This window comes from Megalops cyprinoides, chromosome 19 (assembly GCF_013368585.1).
Source record: "Megalops cyprinoides isolate fMegCyp1 chromosome 19, fMegCyp1.pri, whole genome shotgun sequence".
NCBI classification, from domain to species: Eukaryota; Metazoa; Chordata; class Actinopteri; order Elopiformes; family Megalopidae; genus Megalops; species Megalops cyprinoides.
This window is the reverse complement of record NC_050601.1, coordinates 11828791-11848997: the sequence shown is the minus strand read 5'-3', so window position 1 is coordinate 11848997 and position 20207 is coordinate 11828791. Positions and strand designations below refer to the sequence as shown.

Here is a 20207-nt window from a genome sequence, read left to right as displayed (position 1 = left end):
AGTATTGGTGATGCTGCACATAATTTGCTATTGGTCCAAATTCTGCCAGTTATTTTTTTCGAAATAGCGATACAAGGCTGTGGTTTCGATATTCCATCGCTGATGTTTGGATAGGCGTTTAGGGTCGCAGTTTAATACGAGCGAATGGCGGTAAACGTGAGAGTATGTCGATATCTTATTTGACTTTATAATGGTTTGTTGAAAAGCAACACTCCCCCGTGCCCCTGACTCTCACGCAATCACTTTCTTTTCTCGTTTTTAGAAACTGCTCACCTCCGGCTCTTGTTTCGCGTTTTGCCTCCTTATGCATTTTTATGTCTTCTATACCCTCGCCTGTTTGTTACGCTCAGTCGCACTGTCTTGCTCCCACGTTTGATTTAAATTACTTTTCTGAGCTCCGTGTGGGTGTTGTACGCATGATTCTGTTGTTTTTGCATTCCCCTACTCTTTCCTTGTTCACAGTGTATCTCTGATAGCGCAGTTTCCTTCTCTCGCCAGCTTGCAGCACCTGTCTTTTATCCCCACCCCCCCTCCCCGTCTATCATTTTAGCGCGCCTTCTCTGTCTGCCTGTTTCTTGGAGTGTAATTCAGTACCGACCCTCTATGAGTTGGTCTTAATTGTGAATTAGTTATGGAAGTGTAACTTACTTCGTTGCGGCCGCAGCTTTGGTTTTTGTTATTAACGAAAATTGCTGTGCAATCACTAACAAGTGACCCAAGAACGATGGCCAAACCACAGAACGGCAGGATTTAACTCTTCACTTTACCTCCGACTACATGTTCATCTCCTTCCGCGTTTTGCGTGCTTCCCAGAATCTCTGTTTATCGCTCTCCATTGCCTTCCCTGTCTTACCAGTTTTGCGCAGCACTACCTTGCACCTGTTTCAGCGCATTCAAATTAACGTTTCTTTCCGTGGGTGCCTCACGAAACGTATGGTTTACCCTCAGGTGATTAATCTACACACGCCTTTATATCAACTGCTTAGCCCCCACTTCTCCCTACAGCCAATTATCTCGTGAAAATGAATGGTTTTATTCCTTTTTACCTGTTTAATATCTGCCCTTTCCTCTTGAAATGTTCTGCCGCCTCCCACATCTCTCTTAAAAGCATTCAAAGCATAACTAACAATGCCGGCTGTAGGAATGCTACTTATGTTCTCTTACAAGTAACCGATGCTCCAGATGTTCATTATTTCATATAAGAAAACACCCACCCACAGGCATACATACAAACAGCACACACAGCTCTTCAGTGCTATATAAGCTGCCTTATACTGTTAGTATATATTCAAGAAATCAGCATGATGCAAGTGGCTCTCTTGAGCAATGCAGTCATGCCTATATCACTCTTATTGTTCTTTTTTCTTCTTTCTGGTATCATAGCAGCCATAATGAGAGAATTATCCTTTTTCTTTTGATTATAAGTTTTATCATCATCATTACTGGTGTCATGATTGCCTGAATTTTCAAGAATGGATCCGCATATAAGACATCATGAGTTTTAATCATGATTAGTGCTCAGGCTTGTGTGTGCATTCTCAGTGCACACCACACATTAGCTTGCGCAGACTGATTAGTGCTGTGTGCCTGTGAATCTTGTTCTTCAACTTTTCTCCCATCTTTCAGAGTCTCTCTCTAGTTCCCCTTGATTTTGCCTCCTTTAAGGGGCTATGGCTCTGCATCCTCGTTCCCTTTTACATTCAAGCAGCAAATTGCTGTATTTGGAGTGGAGCCCTGCCCCACCTTATAGTGTAGTGGGGTGGAAGTCAGACACATTCACACACACAGTCACACACACACATCACAGATATCTTGCCCTTTTTGCTGTCGCTGTGTGTTCAGACCTTAGGCGCAGACACATGAATCTACCCACAGGAAGTGCTGGTTTTCCGGGTCGGGCAGGTGCCTGATCATTTTCCATGCAGTCTGCAGCTGAGGGTTTTGAGCTGGATAACAGGAGATGCTTGGCTGTTGTTTCCTCCCCCTGAACACACTGACCACATGTTTTCCTGAGGTTTTTCTTTCTCTCAGTGGCTTGGCCAGAGTGTACATTTACTGAAGACCTGGCAGGTATCTTAGGCATCCTCAGTTTCCGTACTGTTGTGTCATAGTGTATGACAACGTGGTGTTTGATTTGCTCTGCACTGTATACTGTGGAATCGGTCAACAGTTTTCTTTGGAACCTGCAGTTTACTGTTCTCTGTGGAGCCTGCAGTCTACCAGTTACTACTGACCCTGCAGCCTACTGTATTCCATGGAACTCTGCACTGCATACTTTGATTTGTACTGTAGGTACTGCAGTGTTATTTTACAGAAGTGTGTGAAATCACACCAGTGTTCCTCTGAAGAATTATGTCCAACGACCATACAAAGTACTGTAATACCATCATTGCAGTAATAAAGGGTTGCTGATGGGAATTCCACTCAGCTTTTTTAAAAAAATAAGAGCAGGAGTCACATAATTTAAACATATATAGAATAGAACACCCTTATTTTTATTGTTTTATCCTGATGTGATCAATATGATGCCACACTTTGTTAAGTGAAGGGAATATATAATTCATTGTGTCCTTCTCTCTCTTTGTCAGTCTGTTAGTCTTTCTGTCTAATTGTCAAAGAAAAAAAAAATCCATATCCATTTAAGTAGACAAATCTGTTCCGTGCCCCGGATTACTGTGAGCTAAGGTGTATTTTCTGTCGACTCGGGTATATCAAGCCGGTGTATTGACCGAATTGCGTCTGGTTCCTCATCTGGCAATGAGAGAAACTGAGCTTCATGGCCAGATACAGTAGGTGACGGAGGCACAGTTGCACTTTGCGTGACAGGCATGTGGAAGATAAAGAGAGATGCACTTACAGAATACCGTGGACGAATGAACCATTGAAACTAAAACAGAAAAGGAGACGTCTAGGAAGCACAGAGGCGCGTGGGATTTAAGCGATAACGGTTTACAAACTTAACCCAATTGGACGGCGATAGGAGGACTATCGCGTCAGCAGTCAGCGGAAACATGTATTACTGTAGCCGTGATCATGTGGGTCCAAACGCCATACGTATGAATATCAATAATAACAATAATAGTTTATAGTAATAGCGATGATCGTTTTACCATTTCTTCACATATGGTCACAGTAGTGTGGTTGTAGTGCATCGAGTATGCAACTTAAAATTGCCCGGTATGTATTGCTGTAACGCTGATAACGATACAGGAATGTTCCCTATCTCGCCATCCTAAAATGATAAGATGTCATTTGAAGGAGGGTATATGCACGAGCTGCCTGGATGTCGTCACAATTTCTTGCGTTGTCAGTGTATATTTTAATTTGTATCGTCATCAATAATATGATATCCGTACTAATGCAGAGGTTCGCTTACCCTGGGTGCGAACGGCCCTCAGTCCCTCTCTCACTGTGCTATAGCGTAACACTGCGGTGCCGATACTAGCTGACTACGCGCTCATTTCTACTGCAGTAGACCACGAAACAGCCGTATAGAAAGGGAGAGGGGGAAAGGCGGAAAAGGAGGGGGTGTGCTGGTGCTAGCCTTTTTAAGTCTTCGATCGGAAATAAAAGCACCGATAACACTGGAGGGGATTGCTTTTTCCTTCTCTTTCTCCCTCTTTTTGCTGATTCGTGGAAGTTGCGTGTCCGTATCCATTTATTGATTAATCTATACGTCTCTGTCCGTATATTCATGTGTCTGTCTACCAAATGGTATTCTTCATAAGAGGAGCCACGTTTTTTTCTCTCTGCGAACAACATTAAATATCTTTATTAAGAATTTGAAGCTTCATTCCCTGTTGCCGTAGGCCATCTATTATAGATAATTAAAACGCTGAACCACACTGCAAACTCTGCGGTTTAACGTACTTGTTTGCTGTCACCATTTACCATGAATTTGTTTGCTCAACAGACCCTCAAACCCAACATATTCCACCTCGTGCAAAGCGTAAAGGTTGCAATATTACATCACTGTTTTATGAGTGTGACAAGTAATAGATATACAGATATTACCACACTGATGCTAATTAAAAATCAGTATTGCTAGGTACGCTGAAGTTGTAAATGACTTACTGAAAAGATAAAGAATTGTATAGATGTCTGCTCATTTTTTTTGTATTCTTAAAGTAATGTTCTATCAGACAATGTTTGCTATACTTTGCGGTGGTGTGTTTGCTTGATACTGTACTGTCAAAAGCAGAATTATACCATAGTAGAAAAGATGGGAAATAATGTCTGATCTGAAAGCTCATATTGACATGCAAGTGCACGTGGGTGAATTTACACACAGAACAGTATTGCTAAGTGTGGCCTGTGCAAATAGATGTGGTAGGATACAAGCAGCTGGGTAGCAATATGTAGTATTCACAGACAGCAAAGATTGTGTGGTCTCTGGAGAGAAATGTTGTGTTGAGATTTGCTTACAGAAGTACGAGTGTGCTGGTTTTTGCTGTTACAGAGCCTGACTAGTAACCACGGTAGTACAACAATTTTGGTGCGCAAAGCCAGTCATTTACCATGTGCACGTACCATGTACCATGTATATGGCATTTCTACAACCATACATGCAGAGGCTGTAATGTAATGTAATGTAATGTAGTCAGGACTTCTGGAAGGGTTGTCTCTTGGTTTGACTTCCCCCAGCCTTGAGGGACAAACTGAAGATTCCAATTGATCAATGTCAGTCAAAGGTGACTGTTGGCTCGGGGCGTTGGGAAAAAGAGGCACTTAACCTCTGAGTGATCTCTGAGCGCCAGGGTGTCAGGCTCCCGTGACACGGTTGATGACATGCCCCGGCGTGAGCGAGGAACGGCCGCGCTCCGCTCCGCAGCTGACGCCTCCCGCCCGGCCAGCGCTCGCTGTGAGGCTGACATCACAGATGGGCACCAGGAAGTATGAATGAGACGCACCCGGGGGGCTGTTCAGAACCCTCTCACATCTGCGCAGACCTGTGCAGACCTGCACAGACCCCCCCCCACCCCCTGTGGCTGTCCTGTGATATCATGCGGATCCACCTGCTGACTCTGCTTGGGCTCATAATATATGCTTAGTTTACTTGCACCCGCAGTCTGAGCGCAAATTACTCACCTGCGTTCCCCATTTGCCAAGGATGAACAAGTATTCAGTGAATTTCACAAACATGTAATTTCTACACAAGTGGCATTAAGCCAAGCATAATTACTGATTTCAGTGAAGGGTGCTAATAATTTCATTCTACTGAGTGTACACAGTTAGGTGGCGTCAGCGGGAATAAGCGTGTTTAGTTTTCGTGTGTTATGGTTTTTTTGAATGCCCTTGTATACACCAAACAACCTCATATGTGTACTGTGAGTCCTTGTTGGGGTCTTCTTTTTTTCCCAAAACAGCTTAAAATGCTGAAAACTTGTAAGAGCCACATGTTCGCGGAACACTCCAGACACAGTTTTGTGCTGAAGACCAAAGCAACGGCCTCCTTCCCAGAATCAGCTTCCCATACTAATGACCAGTCATGCCCCAAACATACACAGGTTTGCCATGCAGTTTTTCTGTTAAATGCATTAAATATGTTAATCCCAGGTTCAGCTACTGCCTGTTCTTGTAGGCAGTTGCAATTATCCGCATTGATCAGTAATCAAAAGCCCCAGCGGCCATGCATCCATTTGCTTACATTACCTTGAGGTGCAGTTAGCTTTGGAAGGGTATCACATGTCTGTTCCTTGTCCACCCTCCCCCTCCCATGGCGGAAAACAACTATCAACCGATGCAATTTTTTTTGTCTACCTAATAACTAAAATGGACCAATTAACCAGGGGCTATGGAGCCATATTGAAAACAGGTCCAACTCAGTGGGACACAGGATGGTCTATGACATTAGAAGATGAGTAGATCTCTGTTTTTCAATTTGCATTCACATTTAGCCTAGCTTGCTAGTAAGTAGATGCCCCAATGTGGACAGAATAAAAGCTCTCTCTGCTTTTGTCACACGGTGAATGAGGTTTCGGTCCGGCTGTACATGTTCAATGTTTACTTTAGGAAATGAGTTCTATTTGCAGGGGATCATACAATTTATTTGCCATTGTGAAAGGTTTCATCCTCCTTCGAGGGCTTCTGTAGCCACACCTACCTTTGCCAAATGAAGAGCCACACCCTGGTCACATCCAGTAGGAAGCCAGCTGCACATTGAGTAACCTCACCTACACTCTTCACCTACACCTGGCTGTAAGTGGAAGTGCAAGCTTTTAGCTTGGCCACATTTAAGTGCATCTGGGTACGTGACATTACAGAGACCTTACATTACAGCTGCTATATACTATAACATACTATACTATAACTAAACTATATTAGCTCTATGTAATATGCAGTTCTATAGCATATGAAGCTTGTTGTATTAACATTTTTTTGCCTTATGTTGTGCTTCAGTATTTTTGTACTGAATATTTTTTATACATAGATGTGTAGTAAGCTCCAAGTGTTTGGCTGTGTACAGATTTAAATGCACTTCATAAAAAGTACTTACATTGTAATTGAAATCAAATACACTAAACTGTGAAACTTCTGGAAACACATCTTTAAGTTTTTCTTTGCTTCACTTTAAATACAGTCACTCCAGAGTTGAACCCCCTCCCACTTCCCAATGATGTAAGGAGGTACTGGTCAACCTGGCTGTATATGGAAAAGAGAAATGTTTCATACCATTGAAATGTTGGTGACAAAAAACATATTTATATGATTGTACAAAGTGTATTACTTAAGTTATGGTTTAAACAAACATAATGTGAAGTAGAGTAGTCATACAATGACAACAGAGAACAAATCAATTGAACTGATAACACTGAAAACAGTGGAATGTGTTCAAGTTCTGCTGATTTGTTAGTAAAGATTCCCTAATACCTCTTTATATCAAGGTCATTATTACCTTTTACTTAGTTTCTGTGTAATGTGCCACATGCCCTGGGGAAACTAATTGCACTACACACTATATATATCCTATATTATCATTCTTTTATCCTGGGCTGCAAAGTTATCAACAACAGAAACAGGAGAAAACAGCCCTGAGCTTTCATGAAACAGTGTAATCACCTGAAGGTATGTGAGGTGGGTAAGGCTGCTAGGTTCCTCTCCTGCTGTATACCTGTCCTCCATGGAAGATCAACAGACAATGCCTTGTGGTGGTCCAAAGAAAAACTGTGATGATGGCTGTTTGAGCTGCCATGTGTAGATCAGGATCTCCTGATCCAGGTATGAAAGTGAATGCTGGATAGAGGCATAGGGAAGAAGAACAGAGAAGGAAAAGGGGCGTGTAGGCCATAGTGGGTTTGCGCTGCAATTCAGTTTTAAAGGAGTGCAACAGTCCTTTTTCCACGTTTCTCTAATCACCAAGTTAGAGTATGTTCAATTCTTCATATAAATGTGGGTCATTTTAAATTCACTTCATAGAATTAATTCTCATGTGTCTGTCTTAATATTCACTTTCTGGGTCTCACTCTGTACCCCCTCTTTCTGTGAAAAGGTACTGTCTTTGATGAGGCGTGTTCATTCATCCATAAATACCTCTCACCTCCATCATTCCCTTCCTTTGCCTCCAAATATAGAATGAAAAAGGCAGAGTCTGAGTCGTGTCTGAATTCCCCTCTGTTTTTACCTCAGTGTTTGCTATACCTTCACCGTGCGGCTATGCAGTATGACTACCTGCCATTTATCAATTTGCGTGCACCATAAACTGTTTCTGGTTTACTGCTGAGAGTGTGGATTGGAGGGTTGCGGTGTCACTTTGGCTTGACACAGCACGCCGTTCCGTGCGTCTGAAAGGACTCGCTAATTCCCCTACCTCAGTGCAGCGGCGTCTGCTGCTCGGTGCATTTATTGTGGCACTCACTGCAGTGGCAAGGGGCTCTGGGGGAGGGCACCGACAAACAGCTGGGAAATGAGTGTTTTCAACGCCCGAATTTGCATAGGGCTCATCCAGGGGGGATCCTTAGAGCCTGGATTCATGTTTTCATGACAAATTAGCACTGAGATGGCTGCGTTCCAACTCTCTGTTGCCTTGAGTGCTTCGCCAAACCCACGGTGCTCTGTAGTTGTATGCTGGATTAGGCATAATGAGGGTTTAGGTGTCCCAGTGACTAGTCTACCAGCAACTAGTTTACAAGTGCAATATGTCCACCTTCGTTTTTTGAACAGCAAAAATATATTTTGAAATAAATAATTACAGACCCAAAAACACCTAATTTAGTATGTATTCTGAAGAGTAGTAATAAATCACAAGTGACGGGATGATAAACGACTCTGTTATTCTGAAATATGTAAATTCAGATGCTGAGTTCAAACAAATGACCAGAAAGTATTACAACAGTCATACTAACTCTGTGTGTGTGACTTTTTTAAAACGCTGATGCTCATCTAGGACCCATTCAGAATGTGTCTGGGACAAACCCAGACTAGGTCAGTGTACAGTGTACCTCAGTATACAGATTCTTGCAGTCATTCCTCCCATCTTGTGTATAGACTTAGCTGGTGTCTGGTGCTGCATTGCAGAATTGGCTTTTTCTCTATATTCTCCTCATGACTGAGTAACTGTGCCTGTGAGGCTCTCTCACCTCCCTCACCCTCACTCCTTATTTCCTGGTTTCTTCCCACTTGCTCCTCTTCAGATGCACAGTCAGCATTCGTGGACTGCCCAGATAGTCGATGAGATTGTGTAGTAGGAACCCCTGTGACACGCTTTCGCTTTGAAATTTAAACAGATGCCAAAAACGGCATTTCCCTAGTATTGCCAAAGCTGAAGCAGCGCAATACAGAATTGGATTGTCGTGTAACAGAACCAAATTCAGTCCATTCACATGCAAAACTAACTGCACACGCAGTCCATCAAAACAGAAAAGCCCCTCCTATTACCAGAGTAGCCTCTGAGCACAATGGTGATGAGCGGCTTCATGAAGCAGAATGGTAACACAGTAACAGTCACTCCTTCCTCACCCTGAAGCTCAGTGGTGCTGCTCTAGACTTACCTATCAGATTCAAAGGTAGGCACCAATCAACACCTCCCAACTGTCCCCGTGTGGTTTTGTGATAATCCACATATGTGTATCGCAGACACATTCCCTACAGACTTCATACTGGGGGTCATAAAGCCTCACTCCCCCAATACTGCCTGTATGAAAGTTAGGTCATTTTTCCTGTTGCAGTTTACCTTGGATTCCAATTTAAGAGCTCTGTCCCTTTGATCCACTCAACCAGCATGTCTGATACTGTACATGTTAACATTTAATTGTGATTGTTTTTCATTCTTCATTTGGAAAAAAGCATTTGAGGAGAGAATTCCCTGTTCGTCAGTTTGTTCACCAAGTGTAAAGCATCTACCTGTGAAGAAAGAGTGAACAAATGGTGGGTGAATGGATGAAATGGAGTGAGTGAATTTCTAACTACTATTATGAGTTCAGAAGGCAACTGATCACTTACTCCACTTACTCCATTCACTGCTGGGGCCATTCCCCACATGAGGCAAACTGCACACTGATCTGGATCATTACCTGGATAGGCTACACTCGCCGTGACACTGTCCAAAGCAAGTGCCATATTGTGGTCATCCAGCCATGGGTAAATACGCATTATGACATTTCTTTAGCTACATTTACTTTAACATTAACATTATCATTTCTCTCATGGTGCCATCATCTGCAGTAATCACATTTAAAACACATACATAAGGTTTAAAAAATGAAATGCTTAATTCCATGTGTTAAATATTGAACTGGAGTTCAATACCACTACCACTATTTAAACCACTTTAAACCACTATTTAAAATACACAAACCTTAAAATGCGTGATTTACATGTATTTTGCAATGGAATGGGAATAAAGCTTAAGCATAAGTAAAATACTTGGCATAAGTTAAAAAAAATATATGAATAGTGAAATTACCCATATTAAAAGACATTTGGAGTGTCTTGCTTTTTATATTACAAAACTGATTTTATATGCGTTCCCCTTCTGTTTGCTAATAATAATAGTAATAATAATAATAAAAACCAGCATCAGATTCAGACTGCCTTGACCAGCCTAACACAGACACTTTAACACCCACAGTGCCATAACAGTTATCTGATCAGGTAGCACATATCTGATAGTGAATGCCTTTTTTCGCATGTATAGTCAATTGAGCAGCAAAGAGTTATGTAGGGGCAGTGATTCCTATGTATCTGTCTTATTACATTTGTTAAACTAACATTGCTTGTTGTTTCAAAAGACCCGTCTACCTCCTTAGCCAATGGATAGCGTGTGATACTGTGTTAACATCGTGGGGGACACAGCACTCTGCATGTATTCTACACAATAAACTATACTGATAATTATGCTCACATGCACATATAAAACATGCACAGAACGTTAACATGGGCAGAAGAACCAAAGACTGAGACTAAAAAAGGGCACAAAATAATGGCATCAATAAAACACAGAAACCCCAATATGATTTGCAGCTTACTGGAGCTCCCCCCCAGCTATTCCAACACCTCCACGTGCTTTCACAAGACTGTGCAGAACCCAGCAGAAAATGATCGTGTGAGGAAATAGGACTGACTCACCCTTAACAGGGTGTTTCATTTTACTCTCTTTCTTCTCTTTGTTTTATTATAATACTGTTTTCTCTGGCTCTTTATGCTCTTCTTCCATTGCCTAAATTTCTCACATAATACGGCCTTGCTTTGATCTCCCTTTCCACATTCCCTGACATTTCTCCACACATCCCAACTGTATTATGTTAGACTAGTCTCTCCTGTCCTGTCAACTTCAGTTTAGGGTTATTTGGTGATTGGGGCACAGTATGGACATTTGGGGGTAGGGTGGGGGGTCACATGACGGCCTCTGAGGATGTACACCTGTAAAGACAGTAAAAATGTGATGACAGGTGACACAGGGGAAATACCACATTAATGAATTATTTACTGCACAGCTCAAAGTGAATATAGAGGTCCCCCACAAAGGGGAGCTGCTGGTGGTCAACAAAAAAACCGAAGAACCCTCAAGGTTATTCGTTTGAGCATGACTCTTTCTCCCTTTCCTGTTGGTCTCACAAGAAGGAGAAAGACCTTACCGCAGACCTTGCCTTTCCATATCCACCTCAGCACAGCTGTCTCCCATTCTGCACACTCCTGTCTAATGTCGATAAAATTCGATTGGAGAGCCGCCACATGCCCATGACGCCAGCAAGGTTCCAGTCCTGCCCAGCGATGCTGGTGGGGCTCGTAGTGAGATTCTGTGTGTGTGTGTGTGTGTGTGTGTGTGTGTGTGTGTGTGTGTGTGTGTGTGTGTGTGTGTGTGCTCAATGGCAGGGGTCATGGTGAGATAGTGCGAGTGTGTGCACGTGTGTGTGTGTGTGTGTGTGTGTGTGTGTGTGTGTCTGCATGTGTTTAACGGTGAGGGTTGTGGCAGGATGTGTGTGTGTGTTTAATGGTGAGGGATGTGGCAGGATGTGTGTGTGTGTGTTTAATGGTGGGGGCTGTAGTGAGATGTGTGTATGTGTGTTTAATGGCAGGGGTCATAGAGAGATTGTGCATGTTTAATTATGGGGGTTGTGGTGAGATGTGTGTGTGTGTGTGAGTTTAATGGAGCAGGTTGGGTGGGTTGTTGTGTGGGGAAGGAAATAAAGACATGAGTAATGCAGTAGCACAAAGGTACTGAGCGTCAGGGTAAAGAACGGAGATAAGGCGTTTCTGTTGTCTCTTTCTCTCCCTCGTCTCGTTACAGTGTCAGTGAGCCGCGTAAGACTGTTGATCCCCTTACTCCTTTCGCAGTAGGCTGATTATTTAGCTTGATACTTGTCTCACGTTTGATTTTTGTCCATCTCTGATGTCTGTGTGTACTTGATGTGACCGCACAAACAGAATCTTGGTCCACTACAAAACTGCAGTACTCTTTTCTCAGCATCGCTTGTCTTATTTCATGCAGGGAAAGGTTTTGCCTGCGATCAAAGGCAGTGAAACATTGCATAGGCAAAGAGTTAACTGCAGAGAATTTCACCCCCAGTATATCAGCACAATAAATAATCCCAGCTGATGCATGATTATATGACTCTGGGTATTGTTTTATGTGAGATGTGTGCAATTCCAATGACACACGGTCATTAGCGCTTCTGCCGCAAGGAGATCGCATCTGTTCCATGAGAGTGGCGATCGTCTGCACGGCGCTGTGCGCTCGGGGTCAGTGCAGGTTTGCTCAGCCCTCTGTACGCGTGACGCGTCCATGTGTGCGGAAGCTGTCTGCGCTTGTATGTGCCTGAATGGGTGCCTTGAAGTGTGCGTTAGATATGCTAGATTGTCTGTCCTGGGGGCCGCAGCGTCGCACGTGATGGATAACGCACGCACACACGCAGATGTGCACGAACCCAAACGCACATCAATACCAGTGTGCGGCGTGCAGAAGCTGGCGCAGAGGAGCGTAGTTCCAAAAACCAGGATCTGGTGGCGTTCTGATGATTCTGGGGGCCTGGACCCTCATCTCCTCGCACCCCTGCCAGAATGCCTCCGTGACCTCAGTGCGGGACAGATCCTTGGGTGTTGCTGACCTGTAGAGTGCAAGTGTGAGGGTGAAGTGGTGTAGCATGTAATGTCAGTTGGCCGGGGGCACAGGGCAGATGTTCACATTCAGCCGTGGCGGTGAGGACTGTGCCTGACAGCAATGCAGGTTCGGGCCCTGCACGGTTTTCTCTGAGCTGATTGATCTAACGGGGAAATGTAAGAGCCGCTTGTACTGGGGGTTCCACTGGATCAGGTCCCTGTTTGTCCCAATAGCATACATTCCCATCAGCACATAGAGCCACTTCCACCCCTTTGCGCTTGTATCTGTTGGGAAAACTAGTTTCTTCAGCACTGGGTTCTTCACACCTCCAAACTCCATTAAATTGTTGCTCTGTAAGAAGAGGGAGCCGTCCCTTGCACACGTGCTTTACCCTTGCGGGGCAAACCTCCAGACTTCCATTGTGGGCAACTTGAGTGGCACTGTTGTTAATGTCAAGACTAGTATTGGGGATGTCTACACCGCTTATAGTATATGCTAAGGTGACCGGCTGACATTGGGAATACCAGTGGTCTGTCTCTTTAACGGCCTGGCCGGTGGAAGGGGAAATCTGCGGAGTGTGTCCATGACTTTCCAGTTCCTCTTACAAGGCAGTTTTTTGTGGCAAACCTCTCAGTTGGATTAAGGACAAAGGGAGAGAGGCACTCTGTCATCGCAGCTAATAGAACGGAGAAGGCAGGACAGCTTTGCCAAACTAGCTTTCAGACAATGTAAGCGGAGGGGGGGGGGGGGGGGGGGGGCAGGGAGAGGGTGGGGTGTGTGGGGGGGGGGGGTTGGAATTTGCAAGGACAAATGTTCATAGTATACTGCAGTGATTTGGATCGAATGCTAAGCAGAAAATAAATTTGCAAGCCTCTCTCTTTCTCCGTTTCACCTCAGCGTAACGCCTGTGTGTGTGTGCGTGTATCTGTGTGTGTGTGTGTGTGTGCGCACGCGCGTGTGTGTGTGTGTGTCTGCTGTAGGGGACTGCAGTGGCTCGGACGCATTCCGGACCGAGTGAAACAGAGGGCAGTAGATTGCAGCGGACAGAGCAGTGCAGGAGTTCACTGAGGTGCAATAAAACAGAGGTGCAGCTCATTAAAGCGGTGCAGTGTGTATGCACCAAGCTGCAATGCTTTTAACGCAGCAGAGGGCAAGAATGCACTTTCCTTACGAGAAGAGGAAGCTCAAGACAAAGACAGCCAAAGTCAGCACCGGTGGTTCTGAGACAGAGTGCAGGAGGAGCTGCAGACGGGTAGCCACGGCAGCATTTCGGAAGGAAGAAGGGCTGAGACGGATAGATTCCCTCTATTTGCTGAAGTGTAGATTATTCATGAGACTAGAGAGAGGAGGGGCGGGGGGGGGGGGGGGGGGGGTGGCAGATGACAGAAGTCTTGTGCACCTCACACCTCCCCTCTTCTTGCTCCTCTCATTCATGAATTACAGGGAGAGAGAGATATCATTGTGTCTTATTCGCTCTTTCACTTGCTACTCACTCCTGTCTTTTCCATTAGCTTACTGTTGCATTACGTTACGTTTCTCTGTTTTATGCTCCTTCAACTAACTGGCCTGTATTGCATTTCTCCTTATGGTTCAACCATCCATCCCCCTTATCTGAATTCATATCCCCACCCCCCCAGCCTCCTGCTCGGTGCTCCACCCACATTCCTACCTTTTGTCCTATTTTCCAGTCCTATTCCCATTCGCTCCTCCATTCCTTGTGCTATTTCTGCCCCCCTGTTCTCATGAGAATACCTCTATCCCCTGAAATCCCTCATAGCCCCTCCTCTGTTCCCACTCTCCTCTGTTTTTTGCTTGTTGTACCACTCCTAGTTCGTGTCACATCTCTCCTCTGCGTATTTGACCCAAATCCTGCTCACCGCTCACATACATTTGTTTCATTCCTAACACATGCAGTTGGCCACCTTCAGCACAGTACAGCCACTCCAGCTATACATCCAGGTAAAAGAGAGAGAGAGAGAGAGGGGGGAGAAATACTCAGATGGACTGAAAGGAGGGGGAGAGATTTATTAGTACAAGCATGACCAGTAAACGGTTACGCAGAGTCAGTGCAAGCCCACTACTCCAAAGGTTTATACACAGTCAGTACAAGCCCATTACTCCAAAGGTTTATACACAGTCAGTACAAACCCATTCCTGTAAAGATTTATACACAATCAGTACAGACCCATTCCTGTAAAGATTTATACACAGCCAGTACAGCCCCGCTACTGTCAGTCAGTAACAGCTCACTACTGTAAAGTTTTATACACAATCAGTAGAAACCCACTACTGTAAAGGTTCTTAGAGAGTCAGTAACAAGCCCATTACTCTGGATGTTCACTCACTAAGGAACTGAGTCTCTCTTTACCCAGGGGGGAGAGAGGGACATCGCTATAACATCCTCATTACTCTTGAATGAGCCAGGTTATATAAACGCACTGATTGCGTGTCACTGTCTGAGCCTATATATGTCTGAGTGATTGCTTGAAATGTGTATGAAGCAGACAGAAAGAGAGAGAGGGAGAGAGAGGGAAAGGGAGAGAGAGAGAGAGAGAGACAGAGAGAGAGAGAGAGAGGAAGAAAGAAAGAGAGGGAAGGGTGCAGAGACACAGAGCGAGGGAGGTGGGCGTTAGAAGCACTTTGCTGCAGTCCTTCACAGGGAATTGTAGTCAAGTTCTTCTCAATGATTTGTTGTTTTTTTCAATGGGAAGCGATCCACCATTCACAACTACAAAACACTCAACACTCAACAATGGGCTGTCTCTCACCCACACACTCTTGTGGCTCTCCCAAAGCTTCTCTTTTTTCACTCATTTACCGTTATGTCGTACTCCCATCCTTTCTCTCCTTGGTTACGATGCATCATCTGCTTAGCAAAGGTGACACTTTTTCTTATGCATATTCCTTTGATACAGCTGGATATTCACTGAAGAGTAATTGAGGTTAAGTGCCTTCCTCAAGGGTGCAACATCAGTGGTACACCCGAGATTGGAACACACAGCATATGGGTTACAAGCCCAGGTCCCAAACCATTACACCTCATTGTTACTATGGGTAATTAGAATGTGTGTGGAGGGCATGTGTCAGTGTTTATGGGGACTTCAGTTCAGCTCAATGTGTCAGCTCAGTGAAGCCCCCTCTGTTCACCCCTTCCTTAGTCTGTGCAGGGCCGTCAGTCACCTGGTGTATACTGGTTGTGTGTATTCTCCGTCCATCCCCTGGTGTATACTGGGTGAGGTTGCTCTTTCCCTGTTCTTCAACGTATAACGCTGGGTGAGGTTTCACTCTCCCTGCTCTCCAGTGTATAATTCCAGATATAGGCTTGCTTTCTCCCTCGTCTTCAGTGTATAATTTCCGGATATAGGGTTGCTTTCTCCCTCTTCTTCAGTGTATAATTGCCAGATATAGGGTTGCTTTCTACTTGTTCTTCAGTGTATAAAGCTGGAGAGGGTTGCTCTCCCCCTGTCCCCCCGATGTATTCTGGGTGAGCGTGTTGTCCCCTCTGCATGGCTGGGTCCTGGCTCTCTCTTGTCCCTCTGGTGTCCTGCCAGGTCCGGGGCCCTGCTGGGGCCGTGGCACAGCTTGCCCCTGTGCTTTTCCTGTTCATCCTCCAGACGGCTGTGCTGTTGGCCCTGCGTCCCGCATGCTGTCCTGCCCTGGGGATTCCTGCATCCCCCTGCACTCCCCCCCCCCCCCAACTCTTACGCTACATCTGTCCATAGCTCTAGTCATTTCCGTTCTGTAAAGTACCGTGTTTCTTTAGAAGGAATAACAGTGATCAGGCTTACTCCCTTCATTAAAAGAAAGTTCAAGCATCTAGGCCAGTTAGCTGGTATGTCTCTAATACATGTGTGCGTCCTGGTTCTTTTCACCTATGCTCACCTCGTTTTTATTTCTGTTTTTGATTAAACAGTATGCTAGGTTTCATATTCATTGCTTCAGTACATTTAGATGTTATTCTCTTCCTTAGTCGCGGGCTGTACCCCTCCCTCCTCTCCTTTTCACACTCTGTCTCTCTCTTTCAGCGGGGTGCTCCCACACTCTCTGCTTGCCTCCTCTTCCACCCCCTCTTCCGGTGGGCCTTTTCAGCCCACTCTCTCGCTCTCCCAAACTCCGTCACCTGGCCACCAGGTGGAGCCTTTCCCCAGCAAAGTGAGCTCGCCCCGCTGCGTCAAACGGGCGCGCCGTCGCAGCCCGGAACGCGGATCGCAGCCGCTGGGGTTCGAATCTCAGAAATGAGCGCGGCCAAGGGGATCATGATGGATTTGACGATCAAGATGGCTCCCGTGGGGGATTGCATCATGCTCGTCACGCTGCGCCAGTGATCAATACAGCGCAGGTGCACCGGGGCTGTAATTCATTATTCCAGTGGCACGCTACACCTCTCTGACTGACCTCTACCTCCAAAAGCACATCTGAATCTGGATTAGTCCTTGTAATTGTCTGTTAGCGGTGGCAGTGATGCATCTTTTCCCTCGTTGCTTCTCTTGTTTCGCCATGGGACGGAATGGTTTAACTAGGTGGCTTGCAGTGCTTGCAAATGGTGGTCATGATTATAAATGCCATTGCAATCCATGTGTTAAGTCCACCTTTTGCAAAAAATGGCTGTAGAAGGTGAGAACAAAAAGTAGTAAAGCTGAATAAAACACTATAACATAATGCTAAGGCATAACATCAGTGTATTGTATATATGCACCTGGCAAAAACTGCTCCCCATACCGTTATTGTATGGCTGCTTCAGAGATCCCAGGCGACCAGCAAAAGGGTGGTCACTGTTTGGCAGGAGCAGAGGCCTGCTGTAGGAGGGCAATGTGCAGTGGGAGGGAGCAGGATTCGTCCTTGGTGCTGAAAGGAAGTCTGCTGCAGCCAGAGGCCTTTATTGTCAGCTGGTGGTGAAATTCTGCCACAGTCTGCTGCAGTGAGCACTGTCACCTGGGGTACTGCTCAAATCACAACACGCACAACAGGAGCAGGACCTGCAAAATGTGCTGCCACCAACGCTCTGTGTCTTTTCTCTGCTCTGTCTCTCTCTCCGCAGCCTCCCTGTAGCATCCAATCCCCCGATATCCGTGTCTGTATCACCCTCCGTATCTCCCTTCCCATCTTCCTTTACTGCCCACCTTTCCCTTTTTCTTTTCCCTCACCTCACGCTTACTCATATTTTTTCCCCCATAACTTTCATTCCATCAGTTCACTGCGGCATGCTGTTTTACTACAAACACACACACACACACACACAGACATACCTTCACACACACAGACATTTGCGTGCACAAACGCATACACATGCACCTCTGCATGTGATGTGGAGCTACCTGTATGCACCAGTAGAAATAGTCTTTGTGTTGCCTCTTTGCTGAGGGCTGTTTGTATCTATGGCGTATGCATTGTATGTGGTGACGGAGCTCTTTGTGTTGCGCACATGACAGCGTCTCTCTCTCACTCTCCCCCTCTCCTTTACTCCCCCCTTTTCTCCTCCCCTCCTCCACTCTTATTCCACCTTGGGTATCCGCTGGTCCATGTCATTATGGTGCAGTAAGGAGAGAGAGAGAGAGAGAGAGGGAGAGAGGGAGAGAGAGAGAGGGAGATGGGGAGAGAGAGAGAGAGGGAGATGGGGAGAGGGAGAGAGAGGGAGATGGGGAGAGGGAGAGAGAGAGAGGGAGAGAGGGAGAGAGAGGGAGATGGGGAGAGAGAGAGAGAGAGGGAGATGGGGAGAGGGAGCGAGAGGGAGATGGGGAGAGGGAGAGAGGGAGGGAGAGAGAGGGAGAGAGAGAGAGGGAGAGAGAGAGAGGGAGAGAGAGAGAGAGAGGGAGAGGGAGAGGGAGAGGGAGAGAGAGGGCTTCAGGCGATACATTAGCGTAAAGAGTACTCCCCCCTCCTTCTGTCCCTCCTCTCTCTCTTTTTCACTCTTCCTCTCTCTCTCTTCTTCAGTGCAGGGTTGATTTACACTAGCATTCGTGTGTCTATGCTATCCTTCCCTCCTCTCTCTCCCTTTCTTTGTCTCTATCACTCTCTCAACACACACACGGTCCATAGGTTAAACATGTCAAATATTGGTTTTTGATGTAATTTTGCATTGATTTACTTCCAAGTGATTATATAAACTGAGCCTGTCTATCACTTCAAAACCTCATGTTTCTGAGGGCCCATGTTTGGGAAAAAAACACCTTTTGTAGATTTAATCAGATGCGTTTAGCTGATGGATTTAACATATTGATTTGTAGGTAAATACTCCTCTGCTCTTTGTTTCTTTTCCAAAGAATTTAATTGATTTTACGTTGAGGGCACCGCTGTACCTGCAGCATTGTGTTCATGTCAATACTCATACCGGCAGTTATAACAATGATGATAATAATGATGATATTACATTAATGTACAGTGGGTAGTATAGAGTCATTAGGTCATTAACACTTTTGTTATAAGGTTGTAGTGAAGCGATCGCAATGACTGTGTTATGGAAATGTTTCAGTTGTAGGTTTTTTTAGTTGTAACAGTTTTAAATGTGGTTGCAGGGATTGTGTTTCCAAAAGTATTGCTGCATTTGAAGCAGCATTCTTAGGAACCGAACCCGTCCTTGAACTACAGCTGTGAAAGCATAACCAAGTACAACCGGTAACAGCCACGGGTTAGTAACATCGTCTCAGGTACATTTGTAAGAGCAGTAGCGATTGTGACTGACATTACAAGAGCATTAGGGCACCGTGTAGTATCCCTCACTGTTTAAAGGAAGACCTCGGCCTGCCCTCCAGTGACTGAGGCCATGAATCCAGCACAAAAAGATTTTTCCCTCTAGTCCCAGAAGTGATGTTTCAAATCTCAAATCATGGTTTTATTTGTTTCAGCTGTAGGTCTGTATTTTGTGTCTGTACTATGTGCGTATGGAAGCCACTGTACAGAGCTCTGAATGCTTACGCTCTCATGTATGACTATAATAATTTATGGTACCTGTTGTAGTGCATTAACAGCACCAATAAAATTGGTGCGTTTACTCGTTGTTGTGCGTGCGTGTCTACCTGTGTGTGTGTGTTTAGGCAGTGTGTTTGCATTGTCATTCTATGAAAAGAGATTAGCGGTTAAAAGTGTATTGACTGGCTGACCACCAGGGTCAACGCAACAGTGCATGTGGGATATACATTCTTTGGCTGATTACAGTTCTGTTGCTTAAAGTCACGGTGTTTGAGAGGGGGAGACTGCGTATAGTCTGAAGTGGAGATGACTGAAGTGCTGTAGTGCAGACTTTGTGCAATGCAGGAGAAATGCAAGCAGAAGGAATGGAGATTTTTCTGCCGTAGAAAAAGACAGAAGCAGTACTGTTAGTCGTCAACAGAGGGCAGTGTTGACTGCTCTTTCTATCTGTTGCATTGCCTGACTATCTCTCTCTGTGTCTCCCCCCCCATCTGAAAAGCACTGCAGAAGAATCAATGCACCAAAGTTTATCTAAGCTCTCATACACACTCATGGAGTGCTCACCGTCTCTGTGTGTTTCCATTTGTATACATGCACATGTGTGTGTCTGTGTGTGTGTGTGTGTGTGTGTGTGTGTGTATGTGTGTGTGTGTGTGTGTGTGTGCGCGTGTGTGTGTGTGTGTATGTGTGTGTGTAGAATGTGTTTGCATGCATGTTTGTGCGAGTATTCATGTGTATGTGTGGATCTGTGTGTGTGAGCGTGTTT

The 20207-nt window shown here is 45.1% G+C and overlaps 1 protein-coding gene across 5 annotated transcripts in view; it reads left to right on the top strand.

Annotated features, from left to right (window-relative positions):
• kcnc3a (potassium voltage-gated channel, Shaw-related subfamily, member 3a) overlaps positions 1–20207 on the top strand; it is a 59408-nt gene that overhangs the window by 795 nt on the left and 38406 nt on the right. The window lies entirely within an intron of this gene.